We start from the raw sequence: 17,670 nt of genomic DNA on the forward strand, positions 1-17,670 counted from the left end.
ACTTTTCACTTTCTGATTCCTTTCATTATTTCTTTTCTCCTTAGGTCTTTTATCAAATTTTGTATGTGTTTTCTGGGTCGTCTATCAAATTTTCTATGTTAAGAAATGGTCTCTGCGTCTTTTGTTCAAACCTTTTTCGGACAGTTAGAAACCATCCGCGCCTGAGTATATATAATAAATGGGCGCACTCACTCATGTCTGTGATTTTGTTTTGTAGGAGAAATGTATATGTATGACTGCATCGATATTATTGAACTGGTCACTCCACTGCCATCTCCAATAGCTTGAGTAGAAAAGGATATTTGGAGATTTATACATCGAAAACTATGGTGGTGTTCTGTGTTGTACATCTCAGCATCTGGAGAAATATATATTCACTGAAACGTCTTTGTTTGCATGCCAAAGTGTATTGTGTTTGTTTATTTGCTTATATGGTTCAGGTGTACTATATTTAGCTCTGAATAAGTTTTTAGGATTTTTCCGTGCAGTTCTTCAACTAATGTTGCTCATACTTTGGTTTGTTATCAGGTACCTCAATATTGACACATCTGGAAGGTAAGCCCAAGTTCTGATATCTTAGCAATAAAGAAAAGGTAGGCCTTTTTGTGATGCTTCCTTTTGATCTATAATTACTTACAAGAAATTTAGACCATACTAACTGGGTTGTTAAGTTAATCTAATTGCTCTTTAGTTCAACCGTGGATGTTAGTGTATTCAAATATAATCATTTTTAATTAGACAATAGTCTTGAAATAATTTAGCACCTGTCTACTCTTTGTTTGATTCCAAAATTTGAATTTACGGTCTTCCATATGGGATTCATGTTGCTGTGGTGTGATAAATTGGTTCCAATATATATTAAATTGTATGGGATCAGGCATGTGCGAAAGAGGAGCTCAGACAGAGTCGGTGAAGCTGCAAACCAACATGAAAAGAACATATGGTTACGGGAAGCTGTAAACTGAAAAAGGAAGAAAGTATTGGTAAATGAAGATATTGTAATTTGTAAATGAGTTGCAGGAAGAACTTATTCGTTGGTTTTTATAATTAAAATAACAGTTTGTGGAGACTGACAAGTCTCATGTTGGAAAAAAAATTGCATCTACCAATACACACATATTAGATAACATGCTTTTAACTCATCACTAAACTGATAAAAAAACCAGTTGTCTTCTCTAATTCAGGACAAATTCAAATTTACAGTTATCAAATATCTAATCACCTTCATAGCAAGTCACAAAATTTAACTAATGACAGAACCAATACAACATATGTTGGGTGAAGCAGAGCTATTGGAGAAAGCCGGAGCAATAATAAAAACATATATAACAGTGGAAGAAGCCACTATTAATGGAGCTCTTTTCTTTCTACTTGCAAGAAAACTGGTGACGTTGAGATGGCTGAACGAGTAGTAAAGTGTTTGATGAAGCCGGATCTAGACAAAACTTGTTCTTATGTGCACATATCTAATGCTTGCTATTCATGGGTTTTTCCAAGAGGCAGTTGAACAGAGGGTTTTCATGAACGAAACGCAAGTGAAGAAGTAAGTCCGGTGCAGTTCGGTGATGTAGATTACAAAGTTCACGGATTAGATTTTTTTTGGAGGAAAAGACACTAGATTCTCAGAACATCAACAACAAATTCAATGTCAAGAATTATCTGAATCTTTTGTCTGGTGGACGAAGAGGATCCGTTGTTACTTAAGCAGCAAGAAATGACGTTGTACAGGCTCAACAAGGAAACATTTTGATGTTTACAGAAAGAAAAGAACAAATGAGAGTTTTTCAGAACTTTGTAAAGCGTATTTAAGAACCAAACGTAATACTTATGGATGGTTCACTCTCTACTAGAGAGTCTCTACGTACAGAAACGCTGATTTTTTGTTGCAAGGTAAAATATATAATAATATGATACTTCGATATGATGAACCATAGAGATTATATGAGTCATATTGAGGTTTATACATGGCACGCTGTGAACCCCCCTCTCTACAGCCCCAAGACCAATTATTAGAACCGGAATTTCTATTAGTGAGCATGATTGAAGGCAATGAGTGAACGTCGATTAAAAAAACATAAATTGTCAATCTTTTTAAAAAAATCAACTACATTCTTTTGGTTTTCTTATGGAAAACATACAAATAGCTCTTAGAGAATATTATTATAATTTTAATTTTTTAATATGTTGTTTTGCTGCATGGACACAAAAGTATTTGACATAATTTAAGGATTCTTTTAATGTACATTACTTTTGGATTTCAATTGTTCTTCATTTCTTCAGTGTCTTAACACTTAATAACAAATTCATATAGATTTTCTTATCACCAAATAACAAATAATCAATATTAAAATTTTAAAATATATATTGGTTGATTTTAACGTTAAAAACTGTTCGAATTATATGCTAATTTTGACCATATTTTCATAAATTTAAATAAACAAGATAAACGAATAATTGAATTTGAACTAATTTTTTTAATTCAGTTTGGTTACCAACTTATATGTATTTTGATATTGAAAGAAAAAAAAATTAAATTTTAATAATTTTAAAATTTAGTCAACAAAATCAATACAAATAATTGCATTTTTTTAAAATAATTTATATACCATATTCAATCTAAGTATAAATTATTTAGTCAAATCCAAACTCCATAATAAACTAAATAAAATTACAATATAGGGGAAAACCCCGGGCGTAGCCCGGAAAAATCTCTAGTCTCTAGTCTCTAGTTATTATAAAAGACTGTTTCTTCTCTTCTCCTTGAGACACGTCGACAGCCACATGGATAAGTCGAGGTCCGTAAGTCTGACACGTGTCCAGCGAGTTTTATTTCTGCCGTTTAGGGAGTGTTGTTAATGGGCCTCTACGAGTGTTTCCATGGGCTGCAACGTTTCATTCAACTGCCGCCTACGGGATGCTTATTTTTGTCGTGACCTGAAAAAGTGATGGATTCTAGGTTTCATCCTTTCTCAAGATCCGAGTAGGTCAAACTATAATGGAGTTGCTGGTAAGTTCCCTGTGTCAAATATTCACTTCGTATTGAATTTCCCTGTTGGTTTCTTTCCTGTCGTTCCATCTCCGATTCAACGTATATCATACGTTACAGGATTCAGTGGTTCATCGTCACTAACAATCATCTTTACTCCTTGGACCCAGACCATCCATGATTACTCAATCAACCATTCTTAACTCCCTTCCAGCCAGGGAAACTTTTCCTATATAAAGGTCAGTCTTCTTCCCTCACCAAACCTGCTACAATGGAAACTTTGTTCTCAGTAAAATTGGTAACTCATCTATTATTTTCGCTAATTTGAAGGCAGGACATTGTTCTTTCACTGTTGAGGTTCACCTCAGGTTTTGAGAATCCAGAAACGAACGGGGTGGCGAGCTCTGATGTTAAGAGTTTTCAAGCTCCTAAGACAAATGTTGTAGTATAGTGATTGTCGAACCAGTTCTGAGGGATATCAAAGCAATGAGAATGCAAGTACTCACTTAATCTAAGTGCAACCAATGATTTAGATGAGTTTTAAGCTATGACTAAAACTAAAAAGCAATAACAGAATGATACTTTCTTGACTAAGGGAAAAGAGAACTCATGGGCATAGGGATTAGACCTTGGGTGATCAAGTATCGAACTAAGGATGGCAAATGATCAATCAAACTATCAACCTTAAGCCTAGACACAATTCTAAGCAAGCTCTATGTCTAGATAAATGCTCATTTGCTAACATATCTCAAACATCAAATGTCTTTGGTTGAATAATATGAAAGCAATCATTACTAACAAGTCTATTAGCTATCTTAGCACCTTTAACAACAAATGTCTTTGGCAAAGTATACTAAAAGCCTAGGAGAGTTGTCTCAGGCATTTCATCAAACACCTTTCGGGTGGGAAATGCCTATTGATCAACTTTTGAGTGGCCAACTCAGAAGATGCATTAGGAATACTCTACTAGCAAGGAACAAGAATGATCTACACTAAAACATCCTAGAACTAACCTAATCACCCTTAATCTCCCTAACCCATGAATTCAAAAGGTGATTACTCACTAATCTCCATGATTCCTCTTAAACCTATATTGGATTTAAGATTAACCATGTAGAGAAATAGATAAGAAATCAACAAGAACACAAGATGAAAGCAATGAAATCTGAATCAAAAGAGGTTTTTTACTAGTTCTTCTCTAGAAAAGAGATTATCTGCCTCCCAATCTTACAAAAAGTACTTAACTTAGGTTTAGAAAGTGTAAAAACATCAAAACAAATGACCAAAAGGCCCCTGAAATAACATAAAAATCGTTCAAGCAAAACACGCGGAGTGACCTAGCATAGTCGCTCCAGGAGGTCACTCCCGACGCGTTTCTTTGTGTCTCGACCCGTCAAAACGCGAGTGACTTGAGATGGTCGCTCTGGCTGGGAGTGACTTGAGCTAGTCGCTCTGGCTGGGAGCGACCTCGGTAGGTCGCTCTGAGAGGTCACTCTGCGATGCTCGACCAGGATGGATATGCCTCTAGTAAATTGATCATAACTCCTTCATTACATCTTCAAATGACTTGAAACCACTTCCATTAGAAAGCTAACTAAATTTTATGTGTCTCCACAAAATATTAGCAACAGGAGATTTCTCTAAAGGCTCCATCCATGCTCATCTTTCACCTCCTTTTGGATCACAATGCTCCCAAACATCTCAAATCACTCCATGGCACACTCCAACACCTAATAAGGACAATGAATGCAAAATGCAACCTAGACATGGCTAAATCCTAATCTATATGATGAAAATGCTCATGGATGAATGGATAAAACAATGTAAATATGCAAGATATCAACTCCCCCAAACTTGTTCTTTTACTTGTCCACAAGTGAACTTTCTAGAACTCATAGGGAGAGAGGTTTGAAGTTGGGAGCTCATAGCCAAAAGAAACACAACTAGCACACACAATTAGCACACTCTCTTATTACACTCTAGCTTCTCTAGGCCTATCTCAACTCTTTTTGCCCTTACACTCATCATCAATCATCCACATATTCAAATCAACCAACTCTCACATTCGATAAGCACAAAACAGTAGGTGAATTCTTGCAAATGGTCAGTTAGTCCAAATCATTTGGTTGGGTAAGGGAAAGATTTTATTCAAGTGGGTCAAGAGGTTCAAAATCCATGATCTTTTAAAGTGGTTTACTCTCAAAACAAGTAGCCTTGACATTGCACATATTATATCTAAGAAAGGGATCAACTCATGCATACAATGCTCAATCTCCATTGTTCTACCCTTTTCCAATCATACAATTACACAATCATTCCCAAATGTCAAACCCAACTCACATCTCTCACCAAAAGATCCTAAGAACTTTAACTCCTTCTCTTTGAAATCTACAAGGGATTTTCCACAACCTCAAAACATTACTTAGCTCCTAACAACTTTGCTAGCCCCCTTTTTCTTTCTTTTTCTTTTCTTTTTATATTTCATCTCTTCTTTTTTTTTTTTAGATGGGGGCCAAGACTTTTCATAACTTGAGCTAAAGGTTTTTCTACTTATCCCAATAAGACAATTCACTTAAACACAAAGAGTCATTTCTTTTCCTTTTTCATTGCTCCCAAATCATAATCATAACTCTCACCCCCCCCCCCCACCTATAGCTAGACAATAGAGTGCCCAATCTAGCAAAAATGAAGATCAAGCATTGTCGTTCCCGATACTCTCAACATTATGCACATGTAAGACTTTCCGAAGAAGGTCTCACTCATCAAACAATGAAAGCTTAAAAGAAGGGAAAGGTTTTGGGAGTGGTCTACCACTAGAGTTTGACAAAATAAGATTGGCATAAAGGATGTGACAACTCAAGTGTGTATAGCCATGACTCAGTACACAAGGGACCATGAGCAAGAAGCATTAAGTTCGTTCAGTTCAAATAAGGTTGTAGTTGGCTTCAAAGACTGAGTTTCAGCAATCAACAAGTTTCAGGAAGAGTCTTCAAGGCTCGAAGCATACAAGTGTTTTTGAGAGGTGCATAAGCTATTCAGGTGCAAAGTAATGTTCTTTACAAGGCATTTCAAATCATTGCTCCCAATGCAAGTAAATGCAACCTATATGCTCTAGACTCTCCTAGAAATGCCAATGATGCAAACTAAATGAATTTTTTTTTATGCAAATATAAATGTATAATGCAATGCATGAGACTCAAAATCATCAAAGCAAACGTGATCAAATACTTGGTACCTCCCCCAAACTTAAATGACACAGTCTCTGTGTTGTCAAGGAGAGAGAGATACCCAAAAGAGAAAACTAATATGCAAAAACGAAATGGTATATACAAGGGAAAGTAGTGGGTTACCTTCTATGGAGAATGAGTAGAGGGAGATGCTCCCTCCTCGTCGTCCTCAGGTGGTAACTCTTCAAGGTGCTCATCAGTAAGAGTGCCCATCTCTTCAATGTAGAAGGCTTGCCCGAACACAATTGGTTTCTTCATTTTCTCCTTGATGTCAAAGTGGAGAACATGCCCTTTACCCAAATGGAGATCAATCGTGCCCTCTTTCACCTTAACAATTGCTCCTGCTGTAGCTAAGAATGGCCTTCCAAGAATCAATGGGTCCTGAGCCTCCTCACCCATCTCAAGCACCACAAAATCTGTAGGTATCTCATACCTTCCAATCTTCACAGGTAGGTCCTCTAAGATGCCCACAGGGTACTTCACTGAACGATCAGCTAACACCAGAGAGAGTTTACACTTCTTGTACTGAGTGAATCCAAGCTTCTTTGCAACAGACAAAGGCATCACGCTGACACTAGCTCCCAAATCGCAGAGACATTTCTCAAATACCATAGGTCCAAGAGCACAAGGTAGTGTAAAGCATCCTGGATCCTCTAACTTCTCTGGAACATCAAGCCTTTGGATGATGGCACTGCACTCATGGGTAAGAATCATCATGCTTTCCATTTCCTTCTTCTTTGCAGCTACAACATCTTTCAGGAACTTGTTGTATTGAGGAATCAACATGAAAGCATCGATGATGGGCATTGCAACCTGAGCTTCACTCATTTGCTTCTCAAACAAAGCCTTGTACTTCTCTAGCAGCTGCCTCTTGAATCTACCAGGGAATGGTAGTTTGGGTTCATAGGGAGGAGGAACAAAAGAATTCTCACTTGCTGGAGCAAGAACTTCACCATCTTTCACTGTTTTCTTCGCTTCCCCAACCTTTCCTTTACCCTTGGCTTCCACAATCTTCTCCAAGATTTCATCATTGATTTTCTCATCAACAATCACCACTTCATCATCTAAGTTGATGGCCACCTCTTCACCTAGTTTCTCAGCATCCCTGGTGAGGGTTGTAGGAGGTAACTGCTTACCACTCTTAAGGGTGATAGCTTTGGCCTCCTTGGGGTTTTGGTCAGATTTTCCAGGTAGAGATCCTTTCTGGCGAGTCTAGTGAGTGTTCATGGAAGCAAACTGATTCTCTAAATTCTTGACTGTAGAAGCAAGATGTGAGAACTTGTTGTTGAACTCATTGTAACTCCCATCAATCTTGGAATGAAGGTTCTTCAACTCATAACCAACATGCTTCTCACTTCTAGTCTGAGACTCCAAGATTTGTTTCAGCAGGGTGTCAGTGCTGCTCTCTTGAGGAGCAAAGGAACCAGATGAGGGGTTTTGCTGTGGTTGATAGCTGCCTTGCTGGTTGTTTCGAGGCGGATAACCACTCTGTTGGTTGTTGGGATAGGATTTCTGTTGGTAGTTGTTGTACTGAAAGTTGGGCTCTTTTTTGTACCAGCTACCATTGTTGTTGATGAAACACAGCTCTTCCTGACCTTCCAAACCCTCAACCTCATGGAACACAGGTGGTGTCTCTTGGCTTGGGTTACCAACAAAGTGCAGCTGCTCTTGTGGGGCTTTATGAGCAAGGAAGATGTCTATCTTATCCTGTAGAGCTTTCAACTCTTTCCTCGTCTGCTTATCATCTGTTCGACTGCCTCTGTCGTGGTCTCCACTGAAGATTGCATCACTCTTTACCATGTTGTCAACCAGCTCCTCTGCATCTTCCTCAGTTCTCCCCAAGAAGAACCCATTGCTAGCTGTATCCAGTCTGGCCCTGTACTTAGGAAGAGCACCACGGTATAATGTGCTCAGCAAGCTCTCCTTAGAGAAACCATGGTGTGGGCATTGAGCTTGGTAGCCCTTGAATCTCTCCCACGCTTCGCTGAAGCCTTCCAAGTTCTTCTGTTGAAAACTGGAAATCTCATTTCTCAGCTTAGCAGTTCTTGAAGTAGAGAAGAACTTCTCCAAGAATGCTCTCTTGCAATCATCCCAAGTGGTGATATAGTCGCTGGGTAGAGACTTCTCCCACTGACGTGCCTTATCCCCCAAAGAGAAAGGGAATAGCTTGAGCTTTAAGGCATCTTCGGACACACCATTGGTTTTTGACAACCCACAGTAGCTGTCGAACTTGTCCAAGTGGTCAAATGGGTCCTCTAGAGCTAAGCCATGATACTTGTTGTTCTCGATCACGTTGAGGAGTCCTGACTTGACCTCAAAGTTGTTGGCTGCCATAGCCGGTGCTCGGATTCCTAGTCTATGACCATGAATGTTGGGCCGGTCATAAGTACCAATGGGTCGAGCTGCCCGCGGTTGGTGTTCTGCCCCTTGCGGTGGATCTGCCATATCAATATCCAATCTCTGCAAGTGGGCTTGTTGTTCTTCTTCTCTTCTAGCTCTAGTACACTCCCTCTCGAAAGCTCTGATGTCTGCTACTATTGGAACTAGGTTTGATGGACCTCTGCTCCTCAAGTCCATATACCTGAAAGTGAAAGGTAGGTGAAGAAGAAGAATCAGTAACAAAACAAAATTAAAATGACTTAGTCTCAAGCAAGTGACTAAATCTCAATGTTTAAATCTACTCAGAATTTGGCAACGGCGCCAATTTGATGTTAAGAGTTTTCAAGCTCCTAAGACAAATGTTGTAGTATAGTGATTGTCGAACCAGTTCTGAGGGATATCAAAGCAATGAGAATGCAAGTACTCACTTAATCTAAGTGCAACCAATGATTTAGATGAGTTTTAAGCTATGACTAAAACTAAAAAGCAATAACAGAATGATACTTTCTTGACTAAGGGAAAAGAGAACTCATGGGCATAGGGATTAGACCATGGGTGATCAAGTATCGAACTAAGGATGGCAAATGATCAATCAAACTATCAACCTTAAGCCTAGACACAATTCTAAGCAAGCTCTATGTCTAGATAAATGCTCATTTGCTAACATATCTCAAACATCAAATGTCTTTGGTTGAATAATATGAAAGCAATCATTACTAACAAGTCTATTAGCTATCTTAGCACCTTTAACAACAAATGTCTTTGGCAAAGTATACTAAAAGCCTAGGAGAGTTGTCTCAGGCATTTCATCAAACACCTTTCGGGTGGAAAATGCCTATTGATCAACTTTTGAGTGGCCAACTCAGAAGATGCATTAGGAATACTCTACTAGCAAGGAACAAGAATGATCTACACTAAAACATCCTAGAACTAACCTAATCACCCTTAATCTCCCTAACCCATGAATTCAAAAGGTGATTACTCACTAATCTCCATGATTCCTCTTAAACCCATATTGGATTTCAGATTAACCATGTAGAGAAATAGATAAGAAATCAACAAGAACACAAGATGAAAGCAATAAAATCTGAATCAAAAGAGGTTTTTTACTAGTTTTTCTCTAGAAAAGAGATTATCTGCCTCCCAATCTTACAAAAAGTACTTAACTTAGGTTTAGAAAGTGTAAAAACATCAAAACAAATGACCAAAAGGCCCCTGAAATAACATAAAAATCGTTCAAGCAAAACACGCGGAGTGACCTAGCATAGTCGCTCCAGGAGGTCACTCCCGACGCGTTTCTTTGTGTCTCGACCCGTCAAAACGCGAGTGACTTGATCTGGTCGCTCTGGCTGGTCGCTCTGGCTGGGAGTGACTTGAGCTAGTCGCTCTGGCTGGTCGCTCTGGCTGGGAGCGACCTCGGTAGGTCGCTCTGAGAGGTCACTCTGCGATGCTCGACCAGGATGGATATGCCTCTAGTAAATTGATCATAACTCCTTCATTACATCTCCAAATGACTTGAAACCACTTCCATTAGAAAGCTAACTCAATTTTCTGTGTCTCCACAAAATCTTAGCAACAGGAGATTTCTCTAAAGGCTCCATCCATGCTCATCTTTCACCTCCTTTTGGATCACAATGCTCCCAAACATCTCAAATCACTCCATGGCACACTCCAACACCTAATAAGGACAATGAATGCAAAATGCAACCTAGACATGACTAAATCCTAATCTATATGATGAAAATGCTCATGGATGAATGGATAAAACAATGTAAATATGCAAGATATCAAGCTCATGGGTGTGGATATGCTCCTCCTTGACTCAAAGGTGATTCCGTTCTAGAAACTCATGTTGATCGTAGTATTTGAACAGACGGCTGCGTATAAGATCATAGTTATGTGAGAAATATGTTATGAAAATTCTATTTTTCTCTTTGGGAGACGGTTTCGAATCCAGTTGTTTTGAAAATCCTATTTTTGGTTTCGAATCTGATTGTTGATTATGTTTAAAAAAATAATGTTATTCAAACTCATGTTCATCAGAGTGTTTGAACACACTGTAGCGTTAGGTTCACAGATATCAAAAAATGTTTTCTAAATTATAATTTCCCTCTTTGGGAGATGGTCTCAGATCCGGTTGTTGATTATGTTTTTTTTTTAACGCGTTTTCAGGCGACACTCATGCCAGTAACTGTCAATGTTACATCCTGTACCATCCCAACTGAGAAGTTCCAGTTTCAAAAGTATGAACAGCTACTGGCTCTGGCTAACTCTGACGTTGATTTCCCGGGTTTGTTTCTCAACTATTAACGTCCCAACAGACCTTTCCTGAAAAATAGATTAATATATCCTGTTTACTTAACTTATATAACAAATTTTTTTGGTCAGGTGATGAGTATCAACCTTTTATTACGATGAAACCAGCTTTCAGCGTCTGATGTTAACAATCCAAAGGTAATTTACCACATCGTTAATGGTTTTCTGTATCCAGTAAAGATGGTTTTTAAATAACGTCAACCCTCATCTGCAGGGAAACTATGGTTTGTATCAGCATTTTTGATTTGGTAGCCAATTTACTTCATGAAAAGTTAGTACTCTTGCATGGTGAGCCAAAGGTGATGATTGCAACCAACATCTATCCAAAATTAGTTGGAGGTGAATATAATCGGCTCTCATCTGCCAGTTTTAATTATGTGGAGTTTTCAGTTAAAATCCTTGCGTACTGTCTTATTCCAGGTCGCTTATTCCTGAAAGCAATTTCAGATTATGCTATCATTTAAATACTACATTAACCACACAGGTTATATAGAGCTCAAGAAGGCTCCTCTTCATCTTCTTCCAAGTATGGTGGGATTAAGAAACTTGAATCTGTCACTCTCTCTGAGTTGAATAGTACCATCGCTCAGCACTTGCTAATTTCGCACACCAGGTCAGGTTCTACATATTTACTTATTGTACAAACTTTGTTAGTGGGTGAGGACCATTCAGATAATGATATGACATGGGCTGTTAATCTTTCTGTGGAGTCAAACCCAATTGTAAACAACATTGGTCTAGATAACACCAACAGGTGTGATGCTTCAGCAACAATGGAAGGCTGTTTAGAAGTGTCTGAACCAATTCCTACGCAAACTGGTCCAGTGGTCAACACGAAGGAGGAAACAATGGATGGTGACAAGGATCCAAATCTTAAGAAACCTCGAAATGCCTTATCACTCCCACTATTGGCAAATTTTTTTCTCAATTCCATTTCTTCCTAAGTTTTTAAGCTTCACTCAATAATGCTGTTGTTTTGCAAATTTTTAATTAATCAGTTCGGGTTTTCGTTAATAAAGTAGAATTGGTACACCTGTTAATTTTAGTATTTTATTTGTGGTTATGAAATTTTCTTACTAACAAGAATTTTGGTTTAGTGTTGTTTTGGTATTATTTTGGAAACAGTCAAAAAGAATATATAGCAACAATAAACACCACTATTACAATTAACAGATGTATTCTTATTTTAAATTTAAACCAGAGATGCATTGTCTTAAAGTTAAAAAGTAAAAAAAAAAATCAAATTAAAATAAATTAACATTAGGAGCCTGCAAGAAGAAACAGAGGAACATTTATTTTTTGAATGCATATATGCAAAAAGAATTTGGAGAGCTTCGGGTATATCAAATCATGTCATCAATAGTTCAGCAACAACGTTGGAAGAGAAGATAGAAGCCTGTATTATTTATATGTTCACCGTCACGGTGCATTCATTTACAAGACCTTCCTTTCTGGATACTATGGCGAATATAGAAGATGATGCAAAAGAATGGAAGGATGCTAAAGGTAACACTAATGCAAATGTTCCTTTAGGTATTCAAGAGGAGGGACACCAAATTGGAAGAACACGGCAATTGGTTTCATCAAATGTAATGTGGATGGATCATTTTTAAATTATAATATTGAAGGAAATGCAGGATGGGTTTTACAAGATGACAATGGTCATTATAAAGGATCCACACAAGCTGTAGGTAGGAAGGTACAAAACGCTTTTGAGAGTGAATTGCAGGCTTATAGAAGGATACAATTGGAAGAACATCGCCAAAAGGCTATTGATATTCTTAATAATATCATATACAAGTAAATGATTCATGAAAACAATTTTTCAGACAAGATATAACTCAATCCTCTGAAGCAAAATCAATTCAAATATTTAACGAAGTCTAAATGCCTCGCGTAGCGCGGCCCGGACCTAGTAATTATATATACAGTACATCTTCCTCTCACGTGTAGAACCCAATTGTTAAACTCTGTCTTATGCGCAACAATGTTGATTATCCCAAAAAATGTTTCCTATTATGTTCTGGTTAACTTAATAGAAACATCCACTGAAATTCAAAAAAAAAATTGTGTAAAAATTAACAACAAAAATATTATATTTACATTATATATGTATTTAATGGTTATAAGCAATTTTAAAAGAGGAATTTTCTATGATATCATTTTTTTTTAGTTTACATTTCACAAAAAGTCTTCAAAGAAAAAAATAATCGAAAGAAATTTATTGAACGATAAATATATTTGTATACCCCTAAAGTTAACTAATCTTATACTTTGGGTTTCAAAGAATGAGCATTCAGATATCCGTTCGGATTCAGTTAATCTATTCGGATTTTAATTTTTAGAGTTAAAATTTAAATATGATTCGGATTTTTACAAATTTTGGTTTGAATTTGGATTGGATTTGGTTCGAATCAGTGCAAGTTCGGTTCGGGTTCGAGTTCGGATACCTATTTTAATTATATAATTTTTTTTACAAAAATCCAAAAATATTTAATCTCAGAATCCGAAAATAAAAATAATATAAAACATAAAATTAAAATAATTTAAGACTAAATGCTTAAATTTACATAAAAAGTTCAATTTAAATATTTAGATGGATAAAAATATATATATTTTTTAGTATTTTGAACATATTTTGTTCTTTTAGATATTTTCATATATATATATTAATGAATATCTAGTAGATATAAAATTTTAAAATAACTAATATATTTAAGTATATAACTGTGTTTTAGATTATTTCGGTATCTAAAATATTTCTGTCTTGATCAAATTCGGGTCTGGTTATCCGGATATTAAACTTCTAGATCCATTTGAGTAATTAATCAGTTTTTTTTTGTGTCTAGTATTACTTTCAAATCAAGTTCGGTTCTTCGGTTCCAAATATTTTACGAAGACTTACTTTCTTCTACAAGTATAAAGAAAAATATACAAATGTAATTAAACAAATTTAACATCTAATCACTTTTTTTGGTGGATTATCTCCAAATATAAATGTTGTCAGTGAACAATCAAGAAGACTTATTAATAATATTGTAGGTCTCCATGTATTTGTTTCAAGTATTTTAAAACTAACTTTAATCCGGTATGTTAATCGATAGAATATAGCATATTATGATTCAGAATCTATGTATGGTTTTATTTGATTTGTTCTTAGGGTATAGGTTTTTCTTTTTGGAACATCCCTAGTACAGGGCCGATATTAGGCCAAGCTTAACGAAATATTTGTTTTTCAGACCTCTAAAATTTTTGAATTTTTTTATATGCAACTGGGCCTAGTGCATGGCCGGTCCTCGGGCCTCCGAATTTATAAAAAGGAAATTTTAGGTCCCTAAACTATTGAAATCTTTGGTAAATCTTTAATAAATCATCTACGACTCCAGAATCTCATAACCAGCCATGTCCTAGTGGGATAGATTTTGTTACAATTTTTGTGGAATGTTATCTGATGACGTGGTATAATTAAGATTAAATAATCATATCTTTTCACGTAGCAACTTTTTGAAATCAGAAAGTTGTGTGGAAGAAGCTCCAGCAAAAATACAAAATTAGAAAAAAGAAAAAAATATCAGAACCCTAATTTAGCAACCAAAGAAAAAAAGAACTAAAGCGCTATTAATTGAAACGAAGCGAAGTTGGTAAGGTATATATTATGTGAATCGAATAATAAAAAAGCAACGGTCAGGCTCCAAGATTTTCATGAAACTTAACGAACCCTTTGTGCAACTAACTAACTCGTCCTCCACTTTGGTTCTATTACGATCTCATACTCAGGTCGTCTCGGCGACTCCGTCTTCAATTCTCTCTGCATCACCAAAATTTATCTCTTCTTTCTTCCCCACCGTCACTTCCGGAGAGGTAACTAACTCGTCCTCCACTAGGTTCTGTACTCTCATACTCACGCCGTCATCTTAGTGAGCGACTCCGTCTTCTTTCTTCACCATCATCTTCGTCTTGTTTAACAGATTTTCTCACGGTCTTTTTCCATCGCACGAGCATCGCGTGAATCTTGTTCGCCAGTACTCCGCTTCACGTCTCTCTTCTTTAATCACCGTAAGGTAGATCTTCGAGGTTCTTCCGCCATGAATCTGTTCTGACTTGTGTAATTCATGTCTCTCTTCTCACCTTCCCCTCTACATATCTTTCTCAGCTTTTCTTGAGGAACGGAACGTCTCCGTTTTTTTCTTCCTCCGGCGTAAAGGTAAGTTCCCCTACTCATTTGTTAGGGTTAGGTTTTTGTGTTTTCTTTATCAGATTCTTTTGCCAAGACACACACACACACACCTGAAGAGTTTTAGGATTAACTAGACTGATGTTATCCTTTGCTTCTGCCAAGAATCTAGGCCTTAGTTTTTCTTTAGGGTATTGTAAGCCTGTTATTGATTCGGTGCTTAATTACGAGTCGCACAATAAACCTAACTATATCATCCAATTGTTAATAGGATTAAAATGGCCCAATATTAGTGTGAACAATGCCCGGTGAATTCTCACGTGGCCACCGTATATTGCACTACTGAGAGTCGATATGTCTGCGGGATGTGTGGCCTAAATTGCTTGAGACAGAAGCACTCAGTTCATCAAATTGTTGAACAACCCGTGGTAAAACCCCCTTCCAAATTTACATTTATAATATTCATGTTTTGATCATTTGCCTCCTATAACTGTTTTGTACCGTTAGGTTCATCAAGGGCAAGAGGAGCAAAACGTGGGAGGAAGACCACTACCACGAGCTGAGATTCAGAGGCAGAACAGAAGACTCGCTGCTATCAGGCTAGACCTTAAGAGACCCATACGCAAGAAGTACGTGCTTTCATTATAATACGACTACTATATTATAAAGTTTTTTTGCTTTATATCTACTTTTTGCACTCGTTGCAGGACTGCCCCAAAAATCAAAGTAGCAGCTAAACTAAGGGAAAAATATGCGAAAGAGAGATTTGCAAGAAAAGATGATCCAAAAGATGATGGTGCAAGTGGCGCAGCCGCAGTAAACTAGTTATTTCACAAAAGAAGAAAGAATAAGTCTGCAACGTTTATGTGGAGAAGTACATGAGAAATTGTTGAAAATTACATTCTGATGATTTTTTTTTTTCATATCTAGAACCTATCCGACAGTTAAATTTGATTTTAGATATTCACAACTTGTTTTCAAAAATACATATATAACCTTCACCGATGATTCTTATCGGACAGTAAAAACAAAACTTCAAAGTTGTGAAGAGACATTTTCATACTACCACTTTTCATCTTTACCACTATTAAAAGAACATTTTCAAAAATATTTTCTTCACTAATAAGTGGCAAAAGACTCTTATATTCTTGTTATCTATATATATATAATAAATCATTATTTTAATAAATAAAAAAACAAAAAAATGAAAAAAAATATTTTTTTTTTATGTTTTTGAATTATACTTTTTCAAATTCGAACTTTTTTATAAATTTTTGTTTTGAATTTTTTTTCAGAATTTTTTTTATTTATTTTTTCAAAATTTATTTTTGAAAATCAAAAATTATATTTGAAACTATTTTTAACATTTTTTTTTATATTTTTTAAGTATTTATTTATATATTTATTAGAATCCTAAATTTCACATTCCAAAAATTTTACCGGACATAAGTGTCCTCCTAGGGTCTCTACCCCACCCCTCAACTCTAAACCCTAAGTGTAGATTAGTTAATCATAGGGGTATAAGTGTCTTTTAACATTCATTAAAAATGAGGGTAAAAGTGATTAATGTAAACATGAAAAATGGTATTATGAATGTGATATTTGTGACAATTTCTCATATATATTAGCAAGGTTTTATCCAAAAAAAAAGTTTTCCAAAAAAATATATCTATATATATATTAGTAAGGTAAAATTATGAGTTTGTTTATTATATAATTTTTAATAAGCGGATTTGTAAACCATGATTATTACGTTCATAAGCAAGATATAAAAAACTGGTCATGATTTGATTTGTAATAAATACATTTGAAAATAACACTATCGCTTAGAACGATAGTGATTAGAACGATTAATAGAACGCTTAAATTATAACAATATACTAAATGTATTAATATAATAAGTTAAATATCAAAATTTACAAATAATAATATATTATTTATTTTATTTGTACTACTATATATTAATTATTATAATTTATAATTTATAAATAATAAATTATCTATTATTTTTATCATATTATAATTATCTAATTCGTTTATAAGTAATCCATACGGTTCTAGAGTGACTACGAGCGTCCATACGAAGGCCGCTTCCATACAAACATTCATGAGGTGGAAAAAAAAAAAACATTCACAAGGTGTTTTGCCTTGAATAACCCTCCTCGGAGTCCTATTTAATACCTGAACCACTAGAGAAACTTATTAATAATGGTGCCTCTAATTTAATAGTAAACCCTTTCTCAGTAATAATAACTAGGTAATAACGTGCACCGTGCACAGACTAAAATAATTGATTAAATTATTTATTTTACGTTGTAATTAAAGATTTATCGTATAGCTTTTTCAAAGAAAGAGCATTCAGATATCTGTTCGGATTTTAATTTATAGAGTTAAAATTTAAATATGATTCGAATATTTACAAATTTTGGTTTGAAATTGGATTGGATTTGGTTCGAATCAGTGCAAGTTCGGTTCGCGTTCGAGTTCGGATACCTATTTTAATTATATAATTTTTTTTACAAAAATCCAAAAATATTTAATCTCAGAATCCGAAAATAAAATAATATAAAACGTAAAAATTTAAATAA

General features: G+C 35.7%; 1 long non-coding RNA gene and 1 other non-coding gene across 2 annotated transcripts; both read left to right on the forward strand.

Annotated features, from left to right (window-relative positions):
* The first annotated feature begins 8,143 nt into the window (after positions 1 to 8,143).
* On the forward strand, positions 8,144 to 8,250 carry LOC125584618. Its single transcript, XR_007321530.1, has one exon. It is a non-coding gene; the product is annotated as a small nucleolar RNA R71 (small nucleolar RNA).
* Positions 8,251 to 13,569: 5,319 nt separating this feature from the next.
* Positions 13,570 to 16,250, forward strand: LOC111207603. Its single transcript, XR_002659857.2, has 6 exons — positions 13,570 to 14,769; positions 14,877 to 14,969; positions 15,062 to 15,112; positions 15,354 to 15,510; positions 15,590 to 15,711; positions 15,790 to 16,250. It is a non-coding gene; the product is annotated as an uncharacterized LOC111207603 (long non-coding RNA).
* The last annotated feature ends 1,420 nt before the right edge of the window (positions 16,251 to 17,670 follow it).

Source organism: Brassica napus, chromosome C3, assembly GCF_020379485.1.
Source record: "Brassica napus cultivar Da-Ae chromosome C3, Da-Ae, whole genome shotgun sequence".
Taxonomy (NCBI): Eukaryota; Viridiplantae; Streptophyta; class Magnoliopsida; order Brassicales; family Brassicaceae; genus Brassica; species Brassica napus.